Source organism: Pelodiscus sinensis, chromosome 3 (assembly GCF_052426305.1).
Source record: "Pelodiscus sinensis isolate ZL-2025 chromosome 3, ASM5242630v1, whole genome shotgun sequence".
NCBI classification, from domain to species: domain Eukaryota; kingdom Metazoa; phylum Chordata; order Testudines; family Trionychidae; genus Pelodiscus; species Pelodiscus sinensis.
In genome coordinates, this window is record NC_143054.1 from 14,203,764 (window position 1) to 14,220,532 (window position 16,769).

Genomic DNA, 16,769 nt, shown 5'->3' on the forward strand with positions numbered 1-16,769 from the left:
TAGAGATTGATGAGCCAGATACAAGACTAGCTCACAGAGGCTATGTCTACACTGCAGGCTTCTTGCACAAGAAGCTTTTATCGGAAGAGATCTTCCGCAAAAACTTCTTGCGCAAGAGTGTGTCCACACTGCAAAAGCGCATCGAAAAAGCGATGCGCTTTTGCAAAAAGGAGCATTCAAACTGCATGGACGTGCTCTCGAAAGTAAGCTCTGATTGCTATGCACAGAATGGCCACCAGGGCACCTGTGCTTTTTCCTCTTTCTGCGCAAAAAACCCTTCTTCCCTGTCCACACGCACCTTTTTGCGAAAGAGCTCTTTCGGAAAAAAGGCATCGTTCCTCGTAGAATGAGGAATACCTACACTGGAAAAACTCTGCTCTTTCCATTTTTTTGCGCAAAAATGCGCTTAAGGTGTGGACACACAGAGTTTTTTTGGAAAAAGGCCGTTTTTCCCAAAAAAGCCTCTGTAGTGTAGACATAGTCAGAGAGGTGCCTTTTAGCTCAAGCAGTGGAGGTTCATGCATTAAGCTCCAGAGACCCCAGGTTTGATCCCAGCCACTGCCAACAGGGGTCTATCAGTATTACAAATGGGGTGTCCTCCAGGATATCAACCAGGAAGTATCTGAAACATTATCAGGGTTAAATAAAAGTCCTCAAGAAAGAGGGATTTGTATGTCATCTGATTGGCTAACAGATAACATATAGACTCATCTGTAGCCAATTAGGATGCACGTATGTGATTTGATTTTTCAGCCTTTGTTCCAAATCTGAGTTTTCTCGGTCTCTGTATAGGCAACAGAAAATTTTGCGAACTCTTCCAATGACTCTCTCAGCCATTCACAAGCAGGGATTCTTATCATCTATGTATCCCTAGGAACGAAGTCATGATGCTGGGCTACGCTCATAACAAAAAAAATTGTGGTTATCAAACATCAGTTTTAGTATTTACCTACCTGTTAAATCCATTTATCACCTCAGACAAACTTCTGCCAGAGGCATTCTCTTGCCAATAATTCTATCAAGGCATTTAATAATAATAGCATACAAGCACTTACAGCTCATGGTGTCATCACCCCTCCTCCCCCCAACAAAAGATTGCTAATTCCTTATATATCAGTGCAGCCCATCAAGCTGGTTAGTTTTAATCAGGTTTATTGGTGTAATTTAGCAACTGGGCCACATTCTGATTTACACAAAGGCCCTATTCCACTGCTTCTTGCAAAACTTATTTATCATCACTTTGCCCAGCTCCGAAAATGTAAAGGGGGACTGTAAGGTTGCTAGCCTGCCTCCCCAAACCCATGAAGCACCCACCTAGAATCTTTCAGGCTCTTCCTCTAGGCCAGTTTTTTATCCTTGAAACACAACTCATGCAAAACACCAACACACAGCTGTTCCTCTGCCTGCCACTGCTTCTATGGGCGTTCCCCCTTATCACTCATGTCAAAGAGAAGCAGTTTCTCCCTTTCAATTCCCTAGCTTGGAGTCCATCTCATTCCTGCACCTCTCTTCCACTTAGACTCTCTCAGCCCTTTATAGAAAATACCTGACCCCTTCTCAGCCCTCTGATCATCCAATGAGGCTGTGTAAACCCAGGTCCCCTGACTCTTAAAGTGTCAGACCACCCCATTACAGGCCTTAGTGTGAGAATTAGACCCTCTGTATTTTTAAAAATGAATTCAAATTTGGCCCCAAACTTAACTTTTACATAAACAAGCTTTTACAAACACCTACTATAAGAAAAACAGTACAGGATTCATTATTCACAATTCCAACAGAAGTTGTTTACTGAAAAACAGCCTCAGATGGAACGATCCAAGCACACTGTGATCGTATCGTGGAATCCACTGAACACTATTGCCTGGAATCTTACTGAAGTCAGTCAGCCCTTGCATGGGTAATGGGGCCCAAACTAACAAATCCCATTGCAAGATCTGTAAACGTTAGGTCAGGGATGGCCAACCTAAACCTGAGAAGGAGCCAGAACCGGCCAATGCACATGGCCAAAGAGCAACAGTTCTATGCCACCAGCCCTGATCATCTCCCCGCCACCATTCTCAGCACATCCCGCCCATTGGCAGCCCCACCGGTCAGTGCCACCTTCTCCTTTTCCTCCTGCCCACTGGGATCAGCTCTTTCTCAGTGGGACACACGGGAGGGGGGGAAGCATGGGTGTGACAGGCTCAGTGGAGAGGGTGGGAAGTAGCAGGATCCTAGGGGGAAAGGCCCTAGGGCAGAGCCGGGGGTTGAATAGTAAGCACCCTCCAGCCCAGTGGAAAGTTGGCACCTGTAGCTCCAGCCCTGGATTTGGTACCTATGCAAGGAGCCGCATATTCACTTCTGAAAAGCCGCATGTGGCTCTAGAGCCACGGGTTGGCCACCCCTGCGTTAGGTCACATTCAGAACCAAGTTGCAGACCAAGGTCATGTAAGTTCCACCTGCTCTTGGCTCCTTGTCATGTACGTTAGCTTCTTTAAAAATCACCTTACCAACATACAATTTGCATCTTTCTACCCATCATTGCTGAGGTTGGGTGTTGGTTTTAATTCTGGGTATTTAAACAACAATTCCAAAAGAGCAAATACTGCAAACTTGCATAAAGCCAGAGCATTGATGCAGAGAAGGTGTGTGTGCACATGTTCAATTGTGAATGTGTTAAACCCACATGTGCATGTGTAACCCCCACCCGGCAGATTTGAACCTGGGACCTCTGAAGCAGAGTATAGGAGCCTCTACCCTCTGAGCTAAAAGCCAGCTGGCTCCCAGCCCATCCTGTAGAGGTCTCTTGATCTTAACTGTTGCTGTGGTCTAGGTACCATTTGCATTGCTTAGTAACCACACTAGTTGTGTGGGTTATACCTGCATGTGCTAGGGATTTAAAATCCCGTTTAATATGTTAACCAATTAAACTATATGTTTAACCAGTTAGCCACCCACTGCACTGAGCAATGGGTAGGGGGCCTGTGGTGCAGTGGGCCCACTTGGGCTGCTCTGGACAGGCCGCTCCGGACGGGCCAGGCACCAGTTCACCTGTCACCCCAGTAACCTTGTCCCGATAGCCAGTTAATTGATTACATACATATTTTTTAATACATAGCATGTGCCTGTTAAACCCATTCCTAATTCACAGAATGGTAGTAAACACCCCTTGCCACCACTCTTCCAGTGGCCACAAGTGGCCACTGCCCTTCCATATCCCTTATGTGGAGTTTCCCGGCCACTATGCTGTGCTTCATCTTGACCTATTCTAAGCTGGAGTGATGCCAAAGTCCCTCTCATCCTCTCAGCTTACTGATTCCTCACAGTTGAAAGGATCAGAGACTTTGTGATGGCCCTCAGCATCAAGATGGATTATATCAACTAAAATCCTCACTTTCGTGACTCCGAGTTGGAATTCTAGTGGAAAATTCTCTGCTGGTTTTTTCTGGCAATTAGATTATGGATCTAGTTAACCAATCCGATAGTCTACTGGTTCCTGGCTCTCCAGCACAATCAGTAGAAGTCTGCAGGAACCAATAGACACCAGTTGATGAATTCTACTGGAATTTCCACCAGGGGCATTCTGACATCAGGACAGTGAAATACTTAAATGTATTTTCATTCTCTCTTATTATTAAAATTACACTTGGAAGTAAAGCAGTTAAGCCCACGCTTAAAGTTAAGTTCATGCTTATATGTTCTGCTGAATGGGTATGGACATGTGTTTCTCTGAATTGGAGCCTCAATTGCTACCATTTCCATATCCATTTCTACACCATTTTCCTGGGAATGAATCATGTATTTCCTTAGAAACTACTTTTTTGTCTTAGAAGAGTTTTGAAAGGATCCCTTAGGGACATCTCCAAGATACAACTAAGGATCTCTAGAAACTGCTAGAAAGCTCTTTTTTGGACTAATGCTGCCAGCCATGACAAACTACTTAACTAAAAATAGAATAATGGAACAAATACTACCAGTGAAGAAAGTTTAAATATAACCAAAAATTGCAAGTGACTAAATAATACTAAGTAGATGCAAACCTTCTGGGAAAATTACTTCCACAGAAAAATAAGAAAACAAACCAAAAATAAACCAAAAGTTGCCATCTAAGATCTAAAAGGAATGAACAAAAACCAAGGGGCCAATTTCTGCTCCCACTTTTGAAATCTATGGCAGTTTTGACTTTGAGATTTTCAAAAGGGTTGTTTGCAGTGGTAACTAGGTTGGTCTCAAATTGCTAATGTGTCATTAAAGTCAATGAGAACTTTACCAGACATATGAGTGCTGTGTTCTAACTCAAATTCCCGGTTGACTGCAATAAGAGCAGAGTTAAACCCACACTGGAGAACTTGTCTTTGTGTTTATTATGCCAAAATCCCAATCCCACAATCCCTACCATGGCAACACTTCTGTTGACTCCAGTGGAACTTTTAGCTAAGCAAAGCCAGACAAATTGGTCCCAAAGTGACAAAAGGAATCGACTGCTGCAGACTATGAAGCAATATAGCCTGTTATCACGCTCAGATTTATGACTGTTCTCTCCAGCAGCAATAAATATGGCTAAAATATGGAGAGCACTCAAATCATTCCTTGGAGAGTTATCCCCTTCTAAAAAAAATGTCCCACAGTCTCCCTCTGACAACGTTATAGAATAATGAAGAGGGACTTTCATAAAGTGATGCAAATCCCTTTTTCCCCAACGTTTTCCATGGAAATTCTGACTGTGGTTTAGCTCAACCTTTGGGACAATTTTGGGAAGTTTTTAACATCCAGAGGGCCGTTTACTTTTTTTCATTTATAATAATTTTCATTAAGACCTGACCCTAATTAGTTTCATTTATGTTTCTCTTTCCATTGGCTACATTTTAAAAAAAACTACATACAAGTCCCTCTGCCCAGGGGTCTCTTCTCACTGTAGTGCAAGTGACCTCATCCAGGCCACCTGTGAAGTGATACCCAGGCAGTACAATATTTATGGGTGGCTCCAGTCCTCACACATTTCTTCCCAACTGCCACTGCAAAGAGAAAGACAGAATCACACATGACTAATAATATCCACCTTGCTTAATTAACCTCTGGGAGCTATTAAGACTCCATGGTGATGCACATGGCATGACGATCTAAATAGACCAGAACTTTTAAGCCGAGGGGACTTGTGTGGGTGCAGGGTCTGTGCATCACATCTAGTTTTCTTTTGCTTTTTAAAATATTGATGTGGAGCGGAAACACATGGTGACAAGATGTGGCAAACAAATCATTTTTAAATAAAATAAATTCAAGACAGTCTTCTTGAACAATAACCATCTAGGCAGTCTTGTTTCTATCGCATTTTCATTACAATTGTGAAATAAAAAAACTGAAGCCATTGGAAACATAGGAGTTTGGAGAAATTTTCTTTGTAGATATCATGGCTGGTGAATAGAAGTTTACAAATCAGGCACAATCATATCAGTGTCATCAGTGCAACCATTATTGCTCTTAATACGGGGGGAACAACCAAGCCTAGGATACAAAGAGATCCCATATTAGACCATGAATGTTAGGCCCACAAGGTGCTCATTAACTCTTATACCTATATATCACAACCCATTAACACTACCCAGCACCTTCAAACTAACCCCAACAACCAAAAATAGAACATGCTATTATAGCCCACAGGAGACTAGGCTACTGAGTGTTATAGGCAGAGAATACGAGAGACTGAGATGCCTTAATGCCCCCTCGATAGCAGGGAAATGATTACGTGAGATATACCCAGATGGCACCCCAGGCTGCAGCAGAAGGCAAAACATCTGAAGCCACTACCACTCTGACCTGGGGGAAAATTCCTTCCTGACCCCACACTGGGCAATTAATTAGCCCATGAGCAAGAACCAGCCAGCCAAGCACACTGTTTGGCAGAAGATAGACTAAAATACACAGGTAGGCCCCAGCTTCCTCAAACTGAGGTAAGGATGAAGAATCAGTCCCCAGTTCTTACTGCACTGAAGAAACCACAGAGCCAAGTTTATAATACACATGGACATCTTTCCCACTCAGTAACCCTCCTCTGAGCAAAACAGAAGGTTAGTTTGTAGTTCCTGTGACTATTTCCCATTTGCACAATGGTCTTAAACCTCAGACTCTCAAAGGATGATGATGTAGTTACTATGAAAATGCATTGTTTATTCTTACTGCGTTTGTATGTTTACTGAAGCAACAGAGTTACTTAGGAGTAATGCTGTAATTTTAAAAGAACAATGCTTAATACTGTAATTTTAAAAGAACAATGCTTAATTATTCCACAGAGCAACCCCTACAAGTTCCACAAACAAAACTGCAGCAAATTATTTTTTATATTTATAACTACAGAAGAGTATGAAAATCAAAAGTAGAACTAATATGAACTATAAGCCCTGCTAACAAAGTCATAGAAACATTATAGAATCTCAGCCACCTCTTTTTACTCTAGTTGCTAAAAACCAAACTTCATGGGGAGTTTAAGGACAGAAACTTGGAAGGTGATGGGGAGCAAACCTTTCTTAAACAACTACTCAGAAGAAAACTGGCTTGCTGAGGAGATACGGCAGTTAAGTACAGGTCAGATAAAAGCATACTGGAATCCTCAGTCTATCTTTATAATCAGTCTCTTAAAACAAGGAATTCCCTTTGGGAGGGAGAGGCATGTGGTATAGGTTTCATTGTACTTCAACACTCTGAAGAGACACAAGGTAGTTTGAACAGGTTTGTGGTTGCTTCACTTCCAAGGGGTTTTAGGTGAGTTGAGGTGTTTAATTCAACACAGCAGAACCCTATTTCGCATTCCCCATATTTAGTCTTTTATTCAAATCCTATTTGCATTCCTTCACTCCCAAGAGACCCCCCCTCATTTGTCCATTTCCCCCATTTAATCCAGATTCCCTCTTCCCCAAATAAGTAACCTATATCCCAACTCCATCCCACGCTCCCCTTCCCCACATTATGCAAACACCCCTCCCCTTATTTGCAACACACCACCGCTGTAGTCAGTAGATGACTAGATCTCCGCCCCGAAGATCTAGCCCACAGCTTGGCTGGGCCATACGTGCGTGTGACAAGGCTCACATACCCAGCCCCGCCACCCAAAAAAACCCGAGCTGGGTCTCCCCAGGCCCTGATCCTCTCCCCCCTACACACATCTATTTGGCCCCGGTGCACGCTGAGCGCTGTAGGTTCAGAACAGCCCTGCACGGGGCAGGTGTCAGCGGGCACTGCGGGCGCCCCATGGGAGCAGTGACATGACAGACCCACCCGTGGGCACCATTCACGTCTCGCTCCATGTCTCTGCCCCTGCTGCGGGTGGGGGCACCGCGGGATTTCACTCCCACGCAGGGGGAGAGCAGCCCGGGCGAGCATCCCTCGGGGTGTTATATAACCAGCCAAGCTGGGGAGGGGGGGTTCACCCTGCCATTGGCTATTCCCCGGGGGGGCCCACGCTGCGTGGGCAGCGGACACACTGAGCACACGTGCCCGGCCTTACCTGCTGGGGCTCAGCGTCCGCCCCGCAGCCCCTGCGCAGCGTCTCAGCCACTGAGCCAGACAAGCGCCCTCCGCTCCGCTGGCTGCTCCCGGCCGCCCCAAGCGGCTCCGGGCGGGCGGGCCCCAGCCGGCCCAATCAGCCAGCCCCGCCGCCGCCGCCGCCAACCAGCGCCCGAGCGGCCCGGCCTGCCCCCGCCCCGGCTGGGAGCTGCTCCGCGCCCCCGCTCACAGCCGGCTGCTGCCGCAGGCTGGGCGAGCGGGGTGGGCGCCTGTCTTCGCGGGGGTGGAGATTCCTGGCGGCCCCCGCTCTGCTGAGGGGTTTCCTCTCCCCCCATCGCTGCAAGGCAGGGAGGGAAAAGTCAACCCGCCAAGTGGAGGGGTTGCTTCAGGTTGCGGCGCCGCCACCTGCCTCTGGCACGGAGACAGGGCTTCGCTGGTCGCCGAGGGGGTGCCTGGGCTCCAGCAATTTTCTTTTGGATTTTCATACCCCAGGCAGCAAGGCCAGAGGTGCCAGGGCTGTAGGGTTGCCAGAGGGTGTCAAAAAAAAATGCCCGACACGACGTCACAATCTACAGTGCATCTTAGTTAGAAAATACCCGAGACATTTCTATTGTCTCATTGATAGTTTCTCAATTTGTTTCCGGAACAGAAAGCTCAAATACTGGACTGTCCGGTTCAAAACCGAACACCTGGCAACCCTACCGGGCTATGAGCAACTGAGCCCAGCGGTGCCCGAGTCCTGGCAAGCCCAGGCACACATGAAGCACTCTGTGTAGACCTCTACCCTGCCAGAACTCCTATTCTCCTCTGCTGGGGCTGCTAGACATCTCTTAATTTAGGGTCATAATAACAAAGCTTGGAAGTACACCAGAACCTCTGTACTCCCGGTAGTCCTAGTCTGGGCATGGAGGAGGAAGTGGCTGTGCATGTTGCTGTTCCCAGTCTCTTGCCCCAGCAAGCTGAACAGCAGTGTAGCAGCACAGTACCCTTGAGGCTTTTTTCCACCGCTCCCACAGGGCATGTCTACACTAAGGCTGTGTCTAGACTGCAGGGTTTTTTCGAAAAAAGTAGCTTTTTTTCTAAAAAAACTTCACCTGAGTCTAGACTACAGCCGCATTCGTTCAAAATTAAATCAAAAGAACGCGGCTTTTCTTTCGACGGCGGTATTCCTCATTTCACGAGGAAGAAAGCCTTTTTTCGAAAGTGCTCTTTCGAAAAAAGGCGTTCTTGAATGCAAACAGGGCTTTTTCAAAAGAGAGCATCCAGACTGCCTGGGTGCTCTCTTTTGAAAAAGCGGCTTGCCTTTTCGAAAGTACTGCTTGCAGTCTAGACGCTCTTTTTCGAAAGAGGCTTGCAGTCTAGACTAAGCCTAAGAAATTATTTTGAAATAATAACTCCTGAACTCAGTATTTTGAAAGTGTGCCCATCCTGCAGAGAAGCCTTGTAATTAGTCCAAGGCAGGTTCCCTTAATGTGGACACGCTACCTTGACTTGGAGTCCCAGGAAGCACTGGGAAGTACAGCCTCTCCCTGAGGTACGAACAAGTTGCGGTCCGTAATTCTAAGTGTTTGTAACTCAGATCCCATAGAGTTACATGGAGACTGTGCTGTTTGTAAGCACGGATCGCCGTTTGTAACTCAGATCTGCATTTACGACCACTTTGGTCAAAAGTGCGGATGGTTGTAAGTGGAAGTGGTCGTAACTCAGGGAGTGACTGTAATTACTTTGCATGACTCTGGGGAGTACTTATTTCCAAACCACAGCAGTGGTGCGGCCACACTACTGCTAACGTTATTCCTCGTGGAAAGCCTTGCGCAAAAGCACATGGCAGTGTAGACGTGTTCTTGTGCTAGAACCCGCTAGTGTAGACATAGCTTTAGTGTCCCCCATCCCAGCAGGTGGTGTGGCCCCACCATTCCTGGCCAACTACAGCACCTGTGAAGCTGTGCTGCTGCTGCAACTCTTCCTGGCCAGCCAGAGAATGTAGGCAGTTTTGAGATAACAATGCCTTCCCTTTCTTACATTATCCACCGCTCATGCACCGGATGTATCCCTGTATCAGATCCCTTCTCACATGTCTCCTCTTTGAAGTCAACAGTCCCCATTTTCCCTATTCATTCTTCACTCCCTCTTCCAGTTGAAGTTTAAACTGGGAGGAAAATCAAGATTCACCTGGATGAGTTTTTTCCCCCTCAAGCCCTGGGGATCTCCACAGTAGGGGCTGAGCTGGTCCATAATTAGGAAAATTGGGAACATCTAAGCCTGGGCTTTGGAAATGCTTTGCAGGAGTTCCAACATTATTATTGGGACAACTGGGAAGACCAGTGCAGGATTCCAGTGTTAGAAGTATCAAATGGCTTTCAAATTAAGCACTAATGAGAGTGGAAACAGTGACAGGGTTCTGAATACCCTCCTTTGTAAGGATGAATTACAAAATAATTGGGCAGTTATGTTTTTAAATATTTATAAACCTACTCAGAAAAGAAAGCTTTCTGGTAGCCAATGAAACCTGCCTTTCTGAAATAATCTTGCCATTTACTAATTTGGACTCGAACATTATGCTGGGTCTGAGTAGCCGGGCTGCATTTCATAGTCCTCCAGTGGCCCAAGTATCTGTACAGAATCATAGGAATTGCTGTCTTGAAAAGAAACCACAGAACAGCTGTTCTTTATACAGTCTGCAAATGGTGACCTAGTGCTGACCACCCAGAATTCAATGAGAATTTGGCTATTGACTGCAGGAGATGTAGGATCAGACTCATTGAGCCAAATTCTTAGCTGTTCGGTACCCGCAGCTTGCACTGCAGATGATGGGAGTGGCAAGTACACTTCATCTCTCAGGATTTGATTTGATGGGTCAAATTGTTTTCCTTGCACACTTGTGCAACCTGAAGGTATGTCTACACTGCCATCCTAGTTCAAACTAGGGAGGCTAATGTAGTCATTCGAACTTGCAAATGAAGCCCGGGATTAAAATATCCTGGGTTTTATTTGCATGTTCCCAGGTGCCGCCGTCTTTAATTGCCCAGTAATTCGAACTCCCTGCCCATGGCTACACTTGGCACAGGCTAGGTAGTTCGAATTAAAGCTCCTAATTCGAACTACTGTTACTCCTCATTGCAGTAACGAGGAAAGTAAAACCCAGGACTCAATCCTTAAAGAAACAGTCCAGAGATCAGAATGAGAAATATGAGTAAAATTAACGCTGCATTGGGTCAACATTAACTTACCATGAACTTTCCCTGTACTTAGTTATATCCCACAGCTCTTATGTTGACCTTTCTTTTTGTGTGGTATCTACCAGTGGCTTCTCCGGATTGCAATGAAGACAGCAAATAAAACTGCGGAGGCACTAGTTACTTATGCCTTTTATTAGTCTGCAAAGCACACTTTATGCTACAGCTACAGGTAGAGTGGGTATAATTAATGACATATAAGTGAAGCACTGCTATAGGAGCTTTGTCTTCCCAATTAGCTGTATAATTCCAATGTCTTGCAAAATACGTGTCAGTAAATATATATTGTAACATTGGCACTATGATTATCCCTGCACAAGACATTAATCAGAAGTGACAGTGAGTTCTAAGGCAACTGACAGCAGAAGCAAGTAGTAACGTGTTTGGTCCACATGCGTCACCTTAAAAGTCTTTTTCTCTGACATTGTAGAATTCCTGACCCAATTTAAAGCCCTCCAAAATAATGATTTGTTGTATTACAGTTAACCTTCAGTTTTGAAGAAAACTCAGCTACCGTATCTACGTATCTAGCTGAGGAATGTTTTTAACAAAGAGAAATGTTTGTTAGTCTTGATGCTTGGTAGAGTAAGAGGAACAAAGAATTCTATTCGCTTTTAAAATCATCTCAGTTAGCAGAGAGAATCTTTGTTCTGCAACACAGTTCATCTTAAGCATAAGAGCAAGTATCTCAGTGAAAGGCTGTTGATTACTGTGCCCAGCGCTGGTTGACCATAGTATAAAAGGGAAATTTAAAAACCTGTAGATACCAATCTGCTATAGTGAAAGATTGTTTTCCCATCTACTGGCTGCACCTTCTAGCCAAACTCATCTGTTACCATCAGGCCTAAATTAGAGTTCTCTGAATTATTAGCTGTGAACGCATACCTTACTAAGGCTAAAAGGATCCCCCGTTATGATATAGGGAATTGCTGACAATGGTGTCAGTGATAAAGAAATTGGTTTTCTGGTTGCCATTCACACTACTTCCTCTAAAGATGTGGCTAAGTCCTCTGGCAAAATCACTTCAGGAAGCTCTATCCCCTTCAGTCAAATTCCCTGGAGACACCAAACAAAAAATATCTTCAGCCTAGTCAGCTTGGCTGTCAGCCCTCTTCCTGCCAGGCAGGCCCCCAGCTGCAATGTACTGGCCTAAAATCAGGTTCCTGGGCTTCCATCACACTAATAATGTGGTTCAGGCCCACCTTTCTACAAAACGGCTTCAGGGATAATGCAGGGTTCAGACAGCTCCTAACCCCAAACCAGCTTCTTATTCCACACACCGGGTATGTCTATACAGCACAAATTGCATCGCTTATTTTGAGATAGTCTATTTTGAAATGTTGACATAGAGTGCTATTCCGACAAATCCCTTAATCCTTGTGGAACGAGGTTTACCAGGATGTCGGAATAGCAAGCCCATTATTTCAAATATATTTCGAAATAACGGGCTAGTTGCTAAGATGTGGAAAACTCTATTTCATGATACTGGACGTATTCCGAAATAATGCTACTGTCTAGATGTACCCCATATCAGCTTGTGTGCTCTCCCTATTAGGTTTTTACACCACTTCCCTCCTTTTAAGTCGTTCCTTCCCTCCTCCTTCCGGGTCCAGGCCTAAGCTAACACCTACCAACAAGTGTTACAGGGCAGGGCAATTTGAGCCTATGCCTGTGCTCCCCTTCACAGTCCTTTATATAGTCAAAGTGTCCTTGGAGGGATGGAGACACCCCATCACATGATAGACATCCTCATGAGAACAGGAAGCACCACTTGATAGCATCACTCATGGCACTAAATGGTCCATGGTTGCTGCTGGTACTGCATGTTTACAAACCATAGCATTTGAGTTCTCAGCTGTACTCAACCTTACATTTAGTTGCAAAGCTGCAGCAACTGGTTTGTCAAAATGATCTTCCGGGCTGATAGATTCCTTCCTCCCTAAATTGGTGAATGGGATATAGTAGCGGACAGTTATTCAAGAAAACCATCTGGTATCTGCCTACAGCACAAACAATTTGTGGAGGAGTGTCAAAGATGCCACCAGCTAAATCAAACCCAAATGAAGAGAGCAGCCTGTCCAGCATATGGTTTCTAATTATCCTGCCTGCCTTTCTGGTGCACATGTTTTCAGCTCCTTTTAGACTAGAGATCCTCTGGGGAGAAGCTATGTTTATTTCACCTCTTGTATAGTGTTGTGTACATTGCAAGCACTTAATTGTCAGGTCCACCTCTGGAGTGACTTGTCCAATATGTCTCAAATTGCAGCAAAAGATACAATATAAATAGAGCTTCTGTTTTGGTGGGCTCATGATTTTTACTTTTGGGGATTTGTGTTGAGCAATGTTTAAATTTTATGGAGATATCCAAAAAGCAGGGGGGTTTCAAGGCTTTCTCCTTGTATACACAATAATAAGTAATGTATATTGCATATATTGCTTAGTAGAGGATTTGCCCAGCTTTGCTCAAGTCCTTAATTCATTTTTGGGTTTTGGAAAATAAAATGAAAATGTCCATGTTTCATTTGAATCACTGCTCTGGGGTGGGGCTGGGGATGAGGGGTTCAGTATGCAGGCTGCCCAGGGGAGAGAGGGCTAATCCAGCCCTCTCTCATGCCAGTAGTTTAGGGCCAGATGAGAAACATTTCTCCACGGTCTTTGCAGCTCCATAAAGCACAGCCAGGGAAAGGATGCATGTCTCCCAGCTGGAACAGGTGGAGATTCATCTCCCCGCTGTGCTCCCCAGGAATGCAGCAAACTGTGCACTTTCCCCTCACTCCCTGATGAAGGGGAATAGCGAGCAATGTTTTATACTAATCAGGGGGGAGGCAAAGGAGCATCAGCCCCTCCCCTTTAAAGGGCACCTCGGGGTGAGAGGCTTGGGCTGGGGCAGTTTTGGATATCTCCATAAAATTTAAACATTGCTCAACAGAAATCCCCAAAAGTAAAAATCATGAACCCACCAGAACAGAAGCTCTCTTTATATTGTATCTTTTGCTGCAGTTGGAGACATATTGGACAAGTCACTCCAGAGGTGGACCTGACAATTAAGGGCTTGTAATGTACACAACACTATACTCGGGCAGCCTTTTTCATTTGCCTGTTGATTCTCTCTCTTTTCTGTATGGTGTTATGAGAAGCAATCCCATTCCAGGCACATCCCATTCCCCATGGCACAACCAAACCCGGACCTTGTTTTAAGTTATCATAAAAGAAGATGAATCCTGAATTTAGTGGTTCTAGCTCTTACCTTTTAGGAGGAGCCCTTGAACAGGCAAACAGACACACAGACAGAAAAACTCTTTCAAATATAGTACATTGTACTATTACATACTGTAATTACATACTCTTTGTGATGTTCCCTATTGGAGCTTCTGCTTTTTGCATAATCCACAGGACAGAATCTCCCAACCACATACAAGAGAACTTTAGAAGAGACGGTCATACCGTCCATGCACTAGATCCTTAAAAGTGCTTGATTACAATGGGAGTTAGACACCTAAATGCCTTCAAGGTCAGGGTATATATCCCAAAGAGATGAGATGGAGAGTAAAACCTCTTCACTGTAAATTTTTGTGTCCTGGCACTTGAATTTGTGCTGGCAAATACGTTACTTGCTACTTGACCCAGTCATACAAATCCATGTCTTTGAATATGCAAAAGTGTGCACTCCCACGAACCTTGGCTACAAATTTAAAGGTCAAGTTGGGGCCATTTTGAACATTTGTCCCACAGACTCTAACTAAATTTATGGACTTAGATCTAAAAGAAAACTATGACCAGCTACTGGAGGGTTTTTTGTTTTGTTTTTAGAGGAACATCAGCCTGGAATCCTAAATAAGTAGTACATGATACAAGTTCATGGGAAGCAAAAGCCAGTTGTCTGTCTCTTGGATAAAAATTCTTTTGTTTGTTTCCATGGAAAAGGAACTTAAATGCTCAGACTTGGTCTGCTGTAATCACCTTTTTATATCCATGTTTTTTTTATTCCAGTTCTGTAAGCAAGCTTAAAATAGTAGTTGGTAAGACCAAGATTTGGATAGCGGAAGCGGGGGAGGGGGAGTCACATAGCAATATATCAGGTGACAGTGAATTATTTTATAAAGGTCTGTGAACTTAATGGGACTTTACATTTTATCATGCATTACCTAGCTATTAAATTTAAACTGGACATGACATTTGGGCAGAGGTCATTATAGGCCCCAATTCAGGAAAGCACTCAGTCCTCCTTTGAGTATGTGCTTAGTGCTTTACTGAATTTAGGATGCTTTTCTGAACTTGGGCCATATAAATTAAATTGACTTCAGATCTGAATTAGCAGTAACAAAGCAAACTCTACTGAATATGTCAGTTGTCAGTCAACTAGGGCAGTGTATCTCAACCTTTTTTTATAAAGTACCCCTTTAAAAAAAAATTATAAGTTCTCCCAGTACCTACAGTTTTCAGACACACAATTTTTTTTTCTACCATTGCAACACATTTGTTTAAACAACTTAATCGTAGCCGGGCGGGCAATGAAATTTTTGGGTATAAAAAGTACAAAAATAATAAAGCGCTGTAAAACTTAAAACAAAAATTCAGTTTTCTCCAAATTTCAGTTGTGCTGATGTATCCCCCCAGACTTCTCTTGAGTACCGCAAAGGGTACTTGTACCACTGGTTGAGAAACACTGGACTAGGGGATACAAAATCTTTGAGTTACCAGCTGGAAGCCTGCTAGCCATATTTACAACATAGAAAGTTTAAAACATGTTACCTCGTGCCTCAGCTCTCATGTGCCTTACACTAAGTAACTGATGATCGTCTCTTGATTTTTTTGTGCTTACTTAACGTATGATGCAAGAGGGTCAAGTGTGGTTGTAACACAAATCTTTGACATGAAAGTGCTGCTAGAAGGCATCTCTTCCATTTTCAACACAATGCACAGTCAAGAGCCCACCTGCATATCAACAGGCGGTCAGAAATGACACAAGACTGAGGATTACATCCTCGGTTCTTTACTTAGCATTTGCTTGGGCCAAATGTTCGCTGGAGTCAATGGGGGTATGTCTACACTACAACGTTAATTCGAACTAACTTAGTTCGAATTAGTTAATTCGAACTAAGCTAATTCGAACTAACGGATCCAGACTAAAAAACTAGTTTGAATTAGCGTTTTGCTAATTCGAACTAGCATGTCCACATTAAGTGGACCCTGAACCGGGGTTAAGGATGGCCGGAAGCAGTGCCGGCAGGGCATCAGAGGAGGACTTAGAGCGTGGAGATGCTGTCTCAGGCTAGCCGAGGGCTGTGCTTAAAGGGTCCCGACTCCCACCCCGGACAGACAGTTCATAGGGGTGCCCCGCTTGCAAAGCAGTCCTGGCTTGGATTGCCCGGACTACCCACACTGGGCACATCACACCACTCTGGCCAACACCAGGGAAACTCTATTACCCCCCTCCTGGCCCCGGACCCCTTAAAGGGGCACGGGCTGGCTACGGTGCCCATGCCAGGTGCAAGCCTGCCAGCACCCAGCCAGCAGACCCTGCACCTGGCACGGATCGAGACACCCACCCGATGCCCCCCAGCGCTTCCCCTCTTCCCAGGACCAGGCTGGCGGCTCCCGGGAGCTTGCCCGGGACCGCAAGAGGCGGGCACCCGCCTGGGCTAGTGCAGACATCGTGGACCTCGTCCACGATCTCCGCACTAGGCTCAGGAAAGTGGCTGTCTAGGGCAGGAGAGCTGCCAGCCTGGCCACCCAGGAGCAGGTGTGCAAGAGAATCAAGGGGGTCCACTAAGGCCCCCGACCCTGAGCCCTGAGCTTACAATGGCCGTACTGGGTCAGACCAAAGGTCCATCTAGCCCAGTAGCCTGTCTGCCGACAGCGGCCAACACTAGGGACCCTGGAGGGGATGGACCGAAGACAGTGACCAAGTCATTTGTCTCGTGCCATCCCTCTCCAGCCTTCCACAAACCTTGGGCAGGGACACCACTCCTACCCCCTGGCTAATACCACTCCATGGACCCAACCTCCATGACTTGATCTCACTTCCCTTTAAACTCTGTTCCAATTCTAGCCTTC

General features: G+C 45.1%; 1 protein-coding gene across 1 annotated transcript in view; it reads right to left on the minus strand.

The window, feature by feature from the left end:
- RCAN2 (regulator of calcineurin 2) overlaps nucleotides 1-7,635 on the minus strand; it is a 155,253-nt gene extending 147,618 nt beyond the window's left edge. The window contains exon 1 of the mRNA XM_075923385.2: nucleotides 7,478-7,635. The gene's annotated coding sequence lies outside the window, so the exon portion shown is untranslated. The remainder of the gene's footprint in view (nucleotides 1-7,477) is intronic.
- Nucleotides 7,636-16,769: the final 9,134 nt, after the last annotated feature.